At 35.6% G+C, this 15409-nt stretch overlaps 1 long non-coding RNA gene across 6 annotated transcripts in view; it reads right to left on the bottom strand.

The window, feature by feature from the left end:
- Positions 1-14756, bottom strand: part of LOC118471258 (uncharacterized) — a 25007-nt gene extending 10251 nt beyond the window's left edge. The window contains exons 1-5 of one of the 6 annotated variants that reach the window (XR_008602699.1): positions 13590-14756; positions 13181-13495; positions 12393-12551; positions 11159-11462; positions 5587-6576 (exon numbers count right to left, since the gene is read on the bottom strand). This is a non-coding gene — a long non-coding RNA (uncharacterized LOC118471258). Of the gene's footprint in view, positions 1-5586; positions 6577-11158; positions 11463-12392; positions 12552-13180; positions 13496-13564 lie in introns of all 6 variants that reach the window. The other 5 variants (XR_008602700.1, XR_008602702.1, XR_008602698.1 and 2 more) reach the window with 5 other exon arrangements.
- Between the last annotated feature and the right edge of the window lie 653 nt (positions 14757-15409).

Genomic DNA, 15409 nt, shown 5'->3' with positions numbered 1-15409 from the left:
CTATACTATGTCGAAAAAAAATGCCATTTTTCAAACATGTTGCAAAAACGTGCCATATGATGAAATAATGTAAAGGAGGGCGTGAAAAACAGTCCAGAAAGGTTTTCTTTGAAAAAAAATCATCATGAATTTTGGTGCCAAAAAAACGCCATAGTCGAAAAAAAATCTGATTTTTCAACATGTTGCTAAAACGTGTCATATCATGAAATAATGTAAAGGAGGGCGTGAAAAACAGTACAGAAAGGTTTTCTTTGAAAAAAAATCATCATGAATTTTGGTGCCAAAAAAACGCCATAGTATACTATGTTGAAAAAAAATGCGAATTTTCAACGTGTTGTAAAAACGTGTCATATGATGAAATAATGTAAAGGAGGGTGTGAAAAACACTCCAGAAAAGTTTTCTTTTAAAAAAAAAAAAATCATCCAGAATTTTGGCGCCAAAAAAACCGCCTTACTATACTATGTCGAAAAAAAAATGCGATTTTTCAAACATGTTGCAAAAATGTGCCATATGATGAAATAATGTAAAGGAGGCCGTGAAAATCAGTCCAGAAAGATTTTCTTTGAAAAAAAAAACCATCATGAATTTTGGCGCCAAAAAAAACGCCTTACTATACTATGTTGAAAAAAAATGCCATTTTTCAAACATGTTGCAAAAATGTGCCATATCATGAAATAATGTAAAGGAGGCCGTGAAAAACACTCCAGAAAGGTTTTCTTTGAAAAAAAAATCATCATGAATTTTGACCCCCCAAAAGTGTCACAAAAACGTCATAGTTTAGTATGTGTTCAAAAGTGTCCCCAAAATGTCATAGTTTCGTATGTGGTCACATTCGACACACACACATCACAGAAAACAACACTATACACATGATAGCAATGATAACAGTCACACAAACGTCATTGTACTACTGTACAATGACGTGGTTTTTAAAAATAACGCCAGAAATGTTACACTTTAGTATGTCGTCAAAAATGTCGTCAAAAAACGTCAAAGCCATAGTATAGTATGTTGTCAAAAATATCACAAAAAATCATAGTTTAGTATGCCGACAATAATACCATAGAAATGTCATAGTATAGTATGTCAACAAAAGTATCACAAAAAACGTCATAGTATGTCGACAAAAATATCACAAAAACATCAAAGTATACTGTCGACAAAAATGTCTTAAAAAACGTCAAAGTCATAGTATAGTATGTTGTCAAAAATATCACAAAAAATCATAGTTTAGTATGCCGACAATAGTATCATAGAAATGTCATAGTATAGTATGTCGACAAAAAACATCATAGTATAGTATGTCAGCAAAAAACGTCATAGTATAGTATGTTGACAAAAACATCATAAAAATGTTATAGTTGTAGTATGTCGACAAAAATGTTGTCAAAAAAGTCACAGTATAGTATGTCGTCAAAAATGTCAAAAAAAATCATAGTATAGTATGTCGTAAAAAATATCACAGAAACATCATAGTATAGTATGTCAACAAAAAATATCAAAAAACATAGTATAGTATGTCAACAAAAATATCACAAAAAACGTCATAGTAGAGTATGTCGTCAAAAATGTCTAAAAAAGTCATAGTATACAGACCCTTTCCAAAAAAATTAGAATACCATGGAAAAGTTGATTTATTTCCATAATTCCATTCAAAAAGTTAAAATTTCATAGATTATAGATTCAGGGCCCACAATTCAAACGATTTATTTGTTTATTTTTACATAATTTGGGCTTCCAGCTCATAAAACCCACAAAAACAGGAATTCAAAAAATTAGAATACTGTGAAGAAATCAGCCCAAATTTTGCAGGGCATGAATGTTTTAAACTGAGTGTCACACAGTAATCATCTACTAAACTCAGAGCACCTGCACAGGTTTCCCCAGGTGTCATTAAATTGTTTCAGTTTGGTTCAATATGGGGAAGACTGCAGACTTGACAACTGGCCAGAAGACCATCATTGATACCCTCCATAGGATGGGTAAGCCACAAAAGTTCATAGCTAAGGAGGCTGGCTGTTCAGAGTGCTGGGTCCAAGCATATCAATGGAAAGTCTAGCGGTAGGGCAAAATGTGGCAGGAGAAGATGCACCAGCAAAAGAGATGACTGTGGGCTTCAGCGGGTTATTAAACAGAGAAGATTCAAGAATCTGGCAGAGATCCAGAGAGAGTGGAATGAGGCAGGAGTCACAGGTTCAAAAACCACCACATTCAGACGCATCCGGGAGATGGGCTACAACTGTCGGGTTCTTCGGGTCAAGCCACTTCTGAGCCTGAGCCAACGTAGGAAGCGTCTCAACTGGGCCAAGGAGAAGAAGGACTGGACTGTTGGCCAGTGCTCCAAGGTTCTCTTTTCCAATGAAAGTAAAGTGTGCCTTTCATTGGGGAATCAAGGTCCAAGGGTTTGGAGGAAGACGGGTGAGGAACAGAACCCAAGCTGCTTGAGGTCAAGTGTGAAATATCCAGTCAGTCATGATTTGGGGTGCATGTCCGGTGCAGGTGATGGCAAACTCTGCTTTCTTAAATCCAAGGTCACCGCAACAGTCTAGCAGAATGTTTTAGAGGACTTCATGGTTCCTTCTGCTGAGGATCTGTATGGAGATGCAGATTTCATCTTCCAGCAGGACCTGGCCCCTGCCCATACCGCCAGAAGCACCAAAACCTGGTTTGATGCCCATGCCATCACAGTGCTTGACTGGCTAGCCAACTCGCCAGACCTAAACCCCATTGAGAATCTATGGGGCATTATCAAGAGGAAAATGAGGGGCACCAGACCCAAAAACAAAGAAGAGCTGACGGCAAGCATCAAGGAGATCTGGGCTTCCATAACTCCCAGGCAATGCCACAGGCTGATTGCTTCAATGCCACGGCGCATCGAGGCAGTGATTAAGGCAAAGGGATTCCCAACCAAGTATTGAAGATTGACATATCGTTTTGAAAAGTACCATATTTTGATTGATTTGATGTGATCCTAATTTCTTTCTTTTTTTTCTGCAAAAACTGAGAAGTAAATGGTGATTTCTTCACAATATTCTAATTTTTTGAATTCCTGTTTTCATGGGTTTTATGAGCTGGAAGCCCAAATTATGTAAAAATAAACAAATTAATTCTTGAAATCATTTAAATTGGGGGCCCTGAATCTATAATCTATGAAAGTTTAATTTTTTAAATGGAATTATGGAAATAAATAAACTTTTCCATGGTATTCTAATTTTTTGGAAAGGGTCTGTAGTATATCGACAAAAATGTTGTCAAAAAATGTCACAAAAAATCATCATATAGTATGTTGTAAAAAGTATCACAAAAACATCATAGTATAGTACATCGTCAAAAAATATAAAAAAAACAGTATAGTATGTCAACAAAAAATATTAAAAAAACATAGTATAGTATGTTGACAGTATAGTATGCCATCAAAATGTGATAATTATTATTGCTTCTGTAGTTGTCTACAAGTATGTGACAAATAAATGTTAACTTTTTAAAACAGTCTTCGTAGAAAGAAGTTTTCAAACCTTTACTCTCGAGTATTTTACTAGTCTGGTTGTTCCTCGGCTCTCGTCATATTTGCTCTGGCTCTCTATGTGTTTTACCAGATTTGGAAAAGGCTCCAGCAGAGTTGGCAGCGAGCAGAAAACCCAAATCAAGGCTTCAGAACTTCTCTTTACTAAGTAATGGCTCTGCTAGCCAAAAGCTGCGTTCATGTTTTTCTGCAGTTTGCTGGTTGAGCGCCAAGCAGAAGCATTTGTCAAATATGAACGAAGTCTGAAATGAGAGGTTCTGAGAGCTTTTTAAAGATTGTCTGTGCTGGAATATATGTGAACATCTCTGTTTTATGTCTGTCTTATTACAGATCTCACTGAGAAATGTTTGTGACATTTTATGTAAATATAATGCATGTTATAAAAAAATTATCATATTATGTAATGAAATGCCATAGTATTGTATATTATAAAACGAACATAGCATTGTATAAAAAAAATATATATATATATTTTGTAAAAATGCCATAGTATATTATGCTATAAAAAATCCTGTGTTATTATATGCTTTTTTAAAAAATATACAAAAATAAAGTATGCAATAAAAATCATAGAATGGTATATAAATAAATGGTAACATCTAGTAAATGAAATATAAAATAAAAAGTTAAGAAATTAAAAATTTGAAAATGTATAAATTTCAATTAAAAATGGTCAAAAATAGTGTAATTTTGTACAAAAATCATAGCATACTATGTTATAAACATGTCATAGTATGTTAGGAAAAAGTAGATGGTGTAGTATCTAACAAAAACAAATAAATGTTAACTTTACAACATACTAAACTATGACGTTTTTTCCACATTTTGGACGTCATATTAAACTGTTACATTTTGGACAACATACTAAACTATGATTTTTTTTTCATATTTTGGACGACATACTAAATTATGACGTTTTTGTGGCGTTTTGGACAACATACTAAACTATGACGTTTTTTTTTTCATATTTTGGACGACATACTAAACTATGACGTTTTTGTGACATTTTGGACGACATACTAACAATGTTCCCTCTAGTTTTTCATGAGTCTGAGCAAACACACAAACTCCCTGAGCGTCCCTTGGACCACTGTGAGCAACATCAGACGTGTGCACTGTGGTCACACCAGCATCACATCCATTCAAGTTACATGGTTCATTCAAAGAATCAAATTACAGCATTTACATTTCTGTTAAAACACTTTGTCAACAGGAGCCAGTTGAAGGCTGCAGTGATTTTAGTGACACTACAATGTATAAGAGTGAAGTTATTGAATATTTGTCTCTCTTTACTGTTGCAGCGGTTTTGCAAATTGCAGACGGACCCTGTTCACTCCATAGACACCAATGTTATTCCTGTAGCTTGAAAGACAGCTACTTTTGATAAAACTGGGCTTGTAGCACATTGTCTTCCTTGCAACAATGGGAAAGAGGCACCGTTTATGTTTTGACAACCTATATCTAATGAGTTATTGATGCTGGAAGTCCGAATCTGTGAATATCTTTCCAACTTTGCTGAACTTGGGGCCACTACCACCTAAGGAGTGATATATTTAATTTTGAAAAAAGCATTTAGCCATACTTAAAGCTTTAAGTGCTTTATTAACACGGAACTAAAAATTTTGTATTGTTTTATTATCACAGGTTCTGTCTGAAAAGAGGTGGCATCATTTTAAACAGTGAAATCAAACTAATAAAATGTAATGACCAACCAGTGAGCAATACTGGATTCTGCAAAAACATAAACAACTTTTTTAAAAATCTAAATCTTATCTTAACACAGTTAATGTATTAACTTATTTTTGTGTGTATGCATGTATTTATTGATTTATTTTGTACTGTTAACATATCAGAGTTCTGAGTGAGTTTTTCTTAAGATAGGCAAAGGCCACTTATTGATTACATATAGGCCATTAAATGTTTATTAAAAACTAAAACGCATTTAAAAAAAAAACAATTTAGGCATTTATTGAGTCACTAAAATACTGTAGAGTACAGACCACATCAGCATGATTATAAGCATCCTCTGGTAAATTAACAACCAGATACTGATGTCTCTCACCATATGGACTTCAGGAGATGACTGGGGGATGATAAACTGTGACCTACTGGTTGGGTTCTCTCTGTTCTCATGTTTCTTACATGTTTGTCCCCTGACAGCCGGGTCCTAATGTTTTTTGAGCAACACACCATACTATGACGTTTTTACAATGATGGTTCTACTATGGAACCAGTTTGACATGTTCAGGTGTTCTTTGTGTGAAAACTCAGAGATTTCAGGTATCAGAAGGTGGTTTTCAACTTTCTTTGTTAACTTTCTGCTTCAACTTTAAATTAAATTTCCTTCACTAAGCCAGCCCTCTGGACTTCCAGGAAGCTGTGTTCCTATTGGCTGTCCAGGTGGCTGCTTGGTGTTATCAGGAACACCTGAGCAGCTCAGTGTCTTCCTGCTTTATTGGGCTGCAGACAAACATTTCCTCTGTTTCTCTTCACCACAGAACTGGGTTTGGCTCCATTACTTCAGTTTGTTCTTTAGGCGTTAGCTTGCAGCTTCCAGCAGTAAAATCGTCTTTAATGTGTTTCTTGGTGTGTTTCAGGGCTTTGTACTGGATAGTTGTCTTGGTAAATGTGGTTCTTTAGCCACAGTGAGCACATGGTGCTGATGTGTGCAGTGATTAGTGGATTTGGTGCACCTGAGTTGTGTCTTTATCTTGGCTGTAGTGAGTCTTCAGAGGTTTTTGGTCAGACACATTCTGTATTCTTGTTTGTGAACCATCGTTGGTTGTCCAGAAGGTAAGAGTTCCTGTCCTGATTCTCTGTTCTCAGAGGTTCTCTGGTAGGCTGCAGGAGACTTTAGCGTTTGGGTTGTGCTAGTTTGGTTTTTGTATGGTTTCATTTGGACGACTATCTTGAGGCTCCTCCATGTGTCAGCAGTTTGAGCAGGAGAAGGTGAGCTTCAGAGTAGAAATGAGACAGAAACCTTCTTGATCCGTGTGGTGAGGTCCTGTACCAAGAGTTTGAGCAGGTTGTGAAGAGTTTGTAGTTCTTTGGTCTGAAAGCACAAGAAGAGTCGACTCATTAAAGGAGAAAACAGGAGATATTGTTGGTTCTTCTGTTGCTCTGCAGTTTCCTTAGACTGAATATCAAGTTTATATTTTAAATGATTTCCCATGTGAGCCCAAGAAGACTTCAATAAACTCCCTCCATCCCCTGGACACAACATATTTTATTACCATATTAAATCTTTTTTTTTTTTTATGTTTTTGAGTTTTAATCATAGTTTTAGCATAGTTTTTTTCTCTTTGCTTGTTTAGTGTTGTCATCTGTGTAAAAGGTGCTAAACAAATAAAGTTGAATTGATAAACTGAATAATTGACTAACTCATGATTGTGACAACAGAAGTATTTTCATTGTGATTTAAGGGTTTATTTCATTTTTAAGGTTGGGGTTAAAATCTTGACAGAAAAAGAAGATTAAAGAAATAAACTACATAACAAAAAGCAATTAAATCAAAGGGAAAAAATTTAATACAATAAAATTTTTAAAAAGTTTTATTATTAAAAAGTATTTTTTAAATGTTTAATATTCTTCTTGTTTAATTGTATTTTTTAAATGTGTAATTATCGAAAATATTTTATCTGTAATTTTTAATATTTGTATTTTAAATTTTTTTTTTAATTTCCTACTTACATGTATTGTATCTTGTTTAATTATGTAATTCAATATTTTGTCTGTTTAATATCATTTAATTGTATTTAATGTTTAACTATATTAAACAGACAAAATATTGAATTACATAATTAAATTAAATAAAAATTACAGATAAAATATTTTTGATAATTACACATTTAAAAAATACAATTAAACAAGAAGTATATTAAACATTAAAAAAAATACAAAACATTTAATTAGATTAAATCTTTAAAAAGACAAAACATTTAATTAAAAAATGTAATGTTTAATTAGAAAATTACATCTTAAAGACAATAAAACTTCAAATAGGAATTAAACAGAAAATACAATGACGCATTTAAAAAGAAAATTAAACATTAAAAGGTGGTAAAGCATTTAAAAAGAAAAACCTTAAAGATTCAATCGAAAAATTAAATATTGGGAAAAAAAAAAATTCAAACAAGCCAATAAAACATTTGAAAAAACAATTAAACATTAAAAAGACAAAACATTTCGAAATCAAATCAGATATTAGAAAAGATTAAAAGGTGAGAAAAGAGCAAAACTAAACGTTTAAGAAGAATCAAACTAAAGACAAAACATTTGAAAAGACACCAGTTAGACTTTAGAAGATCAAATTAAACAGAAGAGACAATAAAACGATGAAAAAGAGCAAAAACAGATAAAAGTCTTGAAGTGTTTTCTAGTCTGAAATGAAAACATCAAGTTGTTTGTTCAAACATTTCCTCTTTCTATGTTCTTGGTTTGATTGTGGACAGATTTACTAAGTGCTCATTTCAGAAAACTGCTTTCCAGATAAAGTCTACTAGTAGTTGAAGGCATCGATCAAACTAATGTTACCTTCTGATCTCCACAAACTTTACAGTTCAGTGAAGAGAATCAAAGTTTGTTCAGGATTTCTAAAAAACCCACAGGTGAAAGTCTGAGAAGAACTCAGATGGATGGTCTAAATGTGAAATCAAGACTCATGGTCACAAGTTTTAAGGCTTCTGTTAACCAGAAAGTTCAAACTAACAGAGAAGTACTGAGAAACTTTTAAGATTTCAGTCCTCAGACTGTCTAAAGGTTCAAACTAACAGAGAACTACTCAAGAAGTTTTAGGTTTTCAGCCCTCAGACTGTCTGAAGGTTCAAACTAACAGAGAAGTACTCAGGAACTTAGAGGATATCAGTCCTTGGACTGTCTGAAGGTTCAAACTAACAGAGAACTACTGTGGGACTTAGAAAATTTCAGCCCTCTGACTGTGTGAAAGCTCAGGTCCTGAGGACTCGGGAGGTGTGGAGGCTTTGGAAAGTCTTGGAACTGAAGGTTCCACCCTCCAGCACAAAGGCTGAAGTCCAGCCTCCTGAGAGAAACGGTCGAGTCGAGACTCGAGTTAAAAAAAAAACTCGAAAACGACAAAAAATAGATGATAAATGCGCAAAAAAAAGAAGAATTAGTATCTGAGCGAGTAGCTCAGGAGGATAAGAAGAGGACTACCAACTGGAAGGTTGTGGGTTCAAGACCCACCACCGGTAGTTTTCTTTCTTTGTCTTTGTCAGGATTTTGAGAAAATTTAAGAAGTGTCTGGTCTTGAACCAGCGACCTGCAGCTCCACAGGCAAATCCTTAACTCACTGAGCTACAGATCAGATAAAAAGAAATAAATTCGTCGTCCCTTTGACATCGTAGTTCCCGAAGTGACCACATGGGTGGAGCCAGGGTGGAGTCTGGGTGGAGTCAGGGCGGAGAGTAGGCGGGGAGGTGGGTGGCGGCCTCCCCCCTCTACTCCCCCACCTCCCCCCACCGCCCACCACAACTTCCCCCGCCCGACGAGTTCTTCGAGTCTCCACGAGTTCTTCGAGTCTCGACAGGTTTTCCCGAGTTTCTGGAGTTTCCACCAGGTCGGAGGCAGAACAAGTTGTCATGAAGAGGTGTTGAAGTCAGCCAGGATGGACTGACTTTTTACAGCGACTAGAAGGAAGATGACTAGAAGAGCAGGTCTTTAACCACCATCCATAAAATCCATGGAGTCGCTCCAGAGAAATGAAGGGACGTCAACTTTTATCAACCTCCATCTAGATGTTCAACTTGATATCTTTACTTTGAGATTTTTAGCACCACAAACCTTTAGTATCACACTTTATTATCAGTTATTAGGACTTTAATAGAATCCACCAGCAGATTTAGTTTTTGTTGACACACTTTATTCTTCTCGTTGTGGGACTGCAGTATTTAAAACTCTTCCTTCTATTTGACCTCATGTTTATTAGTTTTAGTTTAGAAAGTTATTTTAGTTGCCCATTAGTCTCTTAAAAACCAAATAATAAATTGGAATAGTCAAGAGGTTTTAATTTCTTACTTTGTCATATTATAGATATGACAAAAAAATAAAAATAAAGCGTCTTGAGACAATTTGACCTGTAATTGGCGTTATATAAATAAAATTGAATTAAAATTGTATATATCTTGTAATGTTGGAGAAATTCAGTCATATATGTTGGAAAACACATTTTTTTGTCCATCAATCTGTTGATTGTTTTCTCCAGTAATTCATTTCTTGTTTTGGTTTATAAAATGTCAAACCCAAATATATTCAGTTTACTGTCATAAAAACCAAAAAGTTTTACATTCATGATGCAGGAATCAGGCAGTTTTTCACTTTTTATCTTAGTTTAGTCAGAAAGATAGTTGATAATGTGTGAATTGTTGCAGCTTGTGAGCATACAAGGTTTTAATCTTTGGGGCCGAGTGTCAAAAAAACATTTAGAAACCAACATCAACAAAACACTCAACAAAGATTTGAACATCATTTGCATGACAATGTCTAATTAAAGGACATTTATTTCCAACGTAAATGTGTGATATTCATCCTCTGGAGCTTTCTCTTCACATCGTCTTCCACCTGGACTGGTTTGGTCGGGAGCATGTGCAACAAACATTTGAAAAACTGCACTTTAACATCAATGAATGACACTGAAGTTTAATCTCTACATAAATGAGACTGAGTCTGGATGTGCTGCTCTGTCATTAACGCCTAAGTTTAGGGAAAGTTCAAACAAAAGAGGACAATTTAGATAAGACTTGAGAATGAGCTTATTTTGAACAAACATCTCAGACTTTCTGAGCTTCAGCACCTACAGCAAGATATTTTAACAACAAGCAACTCAAGAGATCCACAAGTTGGAGAGAGTTAGCTTTAGCTGAGCCAAAGAACATGTGGGACGCTAACCTAGCAAACATTTCAGACTTTTCTCTGTGAATTCTGAGAAATAATTTCCTATTTAATGACAGAGCTACACATCTTAACTCAGTCTCATTAAAACAGACTCTAATTCAGTGTCATCCATCCATATTAAAGTGCAGTTACCCAAAATGTTTGTTGCATGAGCTCCAACAAAACCTGTCCAGGTAGAAGGCCACTTTGACAAACAGGAAGTGGCAGATTCCAAGCAGATTTATAGAAGGGGGAACCAGACTGTACTAAGTGTCGAGTATAGAGGGGTGTTTTGTGGGTTTTTAAGGCTGATAATGATTATTAGTGAGACATTTAGAGTAGATATTCATTTGCAGTAAATGAAAGTATTTAAAATCTTGAGTTAAACTTAGAAGAGCACAAACTCTAACAGAAAACTTTGTTGATACGTTTTTGTCTTGTTTACAGATGTTAAGTTAAAGGAGTTTTATTCGTGACGTATAACCAATCAAATCACTCCAGAAGACAGAGTGACCACAGGTAGATAAAGGTTCAGAGCCAAAGTAGCACCATTTTTAAATGTATTTATTACTGTAAATCAGTAAAAAATAAAATACTGATAATCAGTAAATCAGTCAGCCCACAATTACTACAATTCTACAATGTATGTCTCTTTGCTTTGACTTGTTATTTCTACAATATACGATGTATATGATGGCGTTTTTTCATACCAAAGGCTATACTATGATGTTTTCTAAGAGACATACGATGTTACTCTGTTTGTTCTGGCTCTGGGCCCTGAACTCCTCCTCTGTTGTTTTCTGGATTGTACTCAGCTGCATGCCTTCGTCCACCAGGCCTCCGTTGACTCGTCCCGCCTGCCGTCTCTGGAGCTGAAGCTGGACTGGAACAGACCAAAGTACAGTCCAATCACGATGCCAGCTGCCTCTCAAAAGGCTCCTTCATCTGTCAGGTGGCGGCACTTCTTCTGAGGGGAAGCTGAGCTGGCCCGGCAGAACTTTGGAGATGTGTTCCAGTGGTTGGTGGATGTGTGGGGAGATAGAGAGGGACCTTTGAATTGTTCAGAAAGGAAAACAGGAAACCCCTTGGTAGTTTTAGTTTAGGGTGCTACTGCGGTGTGTTTTTGGGTTTTAAGAGGTGAACAGGAAGAGGTTTTTTTTGTATTGATTATCTTTTACTTTGTTCCTGGTTGGAATGCCCATCAATGTCAACATGAAGTTCACTTTTAGTTCTGTTTATTTATTTTTATTTTACTAACACCCATTTGTTTTTAACCCCCTCACATGTTGTGTTGTTGTAAACTTACTCTTTCAAATAAATCCTCATCTAACCCTCTGGAAACCAGCGTTTGGACTGTTTTTGTGTTGCTCCTCACCTACTGACAGCTGTGGACTAAAGGCTACACTGTGACATTTTTAGAGCGACATGCTATACTATGATGTTTGTTGGGCGACACGCTATACTATAGGCTTTTTTAATTGACATATTACTGTGACGTTTTTTTTGTTTGTTTTTTTGTTTTTTTTTTAGTAACATATAAGAATTCGAACTGTTTTAAAAGTTACTATACTTTGTGCAATGAAATTATTATTCTACGGCATTTTTTAGATGACATACTCTGATGTTTTCTTGAATTACATACTATTTTGACAATATACTGCACTATGACATTTTTTGAACCACATATCATACATGACAATTTTAGGCAACATCCTATCATTTTGCGCTTTTTGAACCACATAATAATCTATGTTTTGTTTTTTTTTCTTGCCAACATGCTGTACTATGAACTACAGGCCATACTATGTTATTCTTGAGTAAAGCATACTATACTTTGACATTTTCTGAACTACATCCTATACTATGGCGTTATACACAGAGTGCTTTGGTTACATGTTGATTTATAATCTAGATTTTTTTCTGTTTTGTTTTTTTTACAGGATTACCACAGACCTGACTGTGAACACCGTCGACACCCACCTGAGGGAGACGCTGCCTAAGATCTCAAGGCTGCTTGGTCGTGGTCTTTCTGGCACGTACTCTTCCAAGATGAGCCGGGAAGTTTAACACTGATGGAATGACACCAGGTCAAAGCCGACATACTTCCAATTCCTCCTCAACCCATAGTCTCTGGGAAACCTACATGGAGTAAGAAAAGTAGACAGAGAAGTAATTAAGTCTGTACACAACATATTAAAAATAAATCATGCTAATAAATTAAGTACAAAGAACTGAATTCGCCAATATACTGGCGACCAGAGCTATTTAATTTGATAAGTATAACCTTGTTTAGTAACATTTCAATTATTTGAGAGCAGTCCTATGAACTGCCTGTCATCCCAATCATAAAATGGGTTTGGAGGAAGAACATAGATGGTAATCTGGATATATATGAGTTAGGCTTTATAACTACTATTGGTAGTATTGGTGGTAGTAATAGCAATGCGACTACTACTAGTAGTAGTGGTAATACACCAACTACTGTTGCTGATAATGGCACTGCTACTACAACTTGTAATACTATTATAAATGCTGATACTACTTCTACGACTCTAACAGCTGTTTATACTACTACTGCTGCTTGTACTTTTAGTATTACTACTACTGCTTGTACAACTATACTACAGCTACTATTAATCGTCTGGTATTTGGTTGTCAAGCCGCTAGCTCGCGTTAGCGTTTTGCTAGTGGCTAACTAGTTAGCTCTCATAGACTGGAAGCCCTCAACAAGATTTAATAATGAAAAAACAGCCAAAAACTATTCTTACCTATGAAAAGTTATTCCAAGTTTCCTTGTCTCAATCGTACGACGTAGTGTGCACTTGTATGTAGCACACTGAGACGGCATATTTGTTGTTTCTGTTTTCACGCCGTCTACGTCAATGGAATGCACTGAAACTGCCCCCACTAGCTTAGCCTCGCAGTAGCACGCAGCTCAAATGGACGTGTCTTATCTACTCATTCATATCTATGGACGTGTCCAATCTACTGATTCATATCTATGGACGTGTCCGATCTACTGATTCATATCTATGTCTCTAGTCTGGTCCGATGCAGTCTCGATGATGACGTTTCCCGAGTACCTGAGAACCAAGTCCGGAAAGTTACGTACCATATATCACATATCTTTATATACAGTCTATGTTACGTACTGAGAAACGGCCATAGTCTTCTTACCGCAAAGGTACAAAGCTGCTCGTCTTCTCCTCCGGCATCAGGAAACGTCTTCAAAGCTTCTTCAAATCAAACGAAATACAATCAAAAGATCAAACTAACGTCATTGGTGCATTCAGTTGCAGTCGGACAACAAAGTTGCGTTCAGGAGCGTCGGAAATCGGAGTTTCAGTAATGTAAATTTCCAACGAAAATTGCGGGGGGGGGGCACACGAGGTGGCCAATCAAATCCCAGAGGGGGCCACTGCCCCGCACGCCCACGGAAGATCCGCCACTGACATGACCTTCAATTTGTAGTAGGATCACAATCATGTGATTGTCAGCAGGTAACTGATGCATTGTTCACTTGTTGTCATGGTTACAGCTACACGTGCCAGCAGCTATATCTGGCAGTGGGAAATCCTTAACAAAGCCGTGGATCCAGATTGTAAGCTGCATCACTGTGAAAATTTAATGAGGTGGTCTTTGTGTCATGTCTGACTTCCCCTGAAAATTTCATCCAAATCCGTTTGTCCATTTTTGAGTAATGTTTCACACAGACAGACAGACAGACAGACAGACAGACAGGCAGATTCACAGATTATCAAATTCACAAACGTACGCCGATCGTCACATAACTCAGCCGTTCCTTGGCGGAGTAAAAATCAGAGGCAGCTGTGTTGGTAGAAGCTGCAAATGGTTGGAAAAAGTCTGAAAGATGTGAAAGAGGAAGTAAAGTTTGTGATAAAATAGTATTCATTTCACAGAAACATACCAGGACAGGAAGAGAAAAACAAAAACAGCTTATGGTGATATCTGTTGAACACATAAAGCAAAAAAAAAAAAAAGACTATGTACATCTGAGAGTGGAGGCCTGAGTGTCATTTGAGTTAAAAACCAACAGACTCCATCTGCTATCACAGACTGGAGGAACATTAAAGGACAGGATGGACGCCTGTCCACAGAAAACAGAGAAAAACCACCAGAGTGAGACAGAAAAGAGTACGAGCCAATAAGATCCCACAATACAAACAGAAAACAGACCTAAAACCAAAAGAGGCAGGCTAAAAACAGCCTCTGCTACTGGTTGATAATCGATAAAATCAGATTTATGGACATTTCTTTGGAAAATGTTTTATAAAAATTGAGATTTTATTTCATTTTGTGTTTTTTAAACTGGAAAAATATCAATTTTGAAACCAAAATGATGACAAAATGGCTTTTTCAGTAGGTTCCAGAACTCTGGGTTTCATATTTAACATGTTTTTGCTTAGTTCTGCTCAATAAAACAGAATATTCTGTATAAAAGTAGGTTCATTATCTGATCAACTGTACCCTGAAAGAGTAGAAAAGAATGAAAGAAATAATTTAATATGCAAAGAAGCATTAAATGGAATTATTAGTGACATTCACAACATGGCTGCTGGGATTCATATCTGAAGGTGTTATTGTTGTTAAAAAAAACTTAAAATCTAATTTTAAACTATGAACTAATGTGCTTAAAATTGTATTCATAGATTTTTTATTTTACAAAAATTCTCAGTATTAAGATAATTTAACCAAATTATCAGACAAGACCAGATTTTTATTTGATTTTTTTGTTTGAACTGTTTAAAAATATATTTGTCTTTTTGTATTTATGAAGACAGATTTCAAAATAAAAATGGATACGGCTGCTGGGATGAATATTTTATTGTAATTTAAAAATGAAAATGTAACTCTAAACTATGAATTAATGTGTTTAAAATTGTATTTATAGTTTTTTTTATTTTACAAAGGCTCTATATAGTTCGATAATTTCCTAAAATTATTAAACAGAGCTGATTTTTTAAAGTTTTCTCTTT

Source organism: Amphiprion ocellaris, chromosome 9, assembly GCF_022539595.1.
Source record: "Amphiprion ocellaris isolate individual 3 ecotype Okinawa chromosome 9, ASM2253959v1, whole genome shotgun sequence".
NCBI lineage: Eukaryota > Metazoa > Chordata > Actinopteri > Pomacentridae > Amphiprion > Amphiprion ocellaris.
The sequence above is the reverse complement of the archived record's forward strand: the minus strand, read 5'-3'. Positions and strand labels throughout refer to the sequence as shown.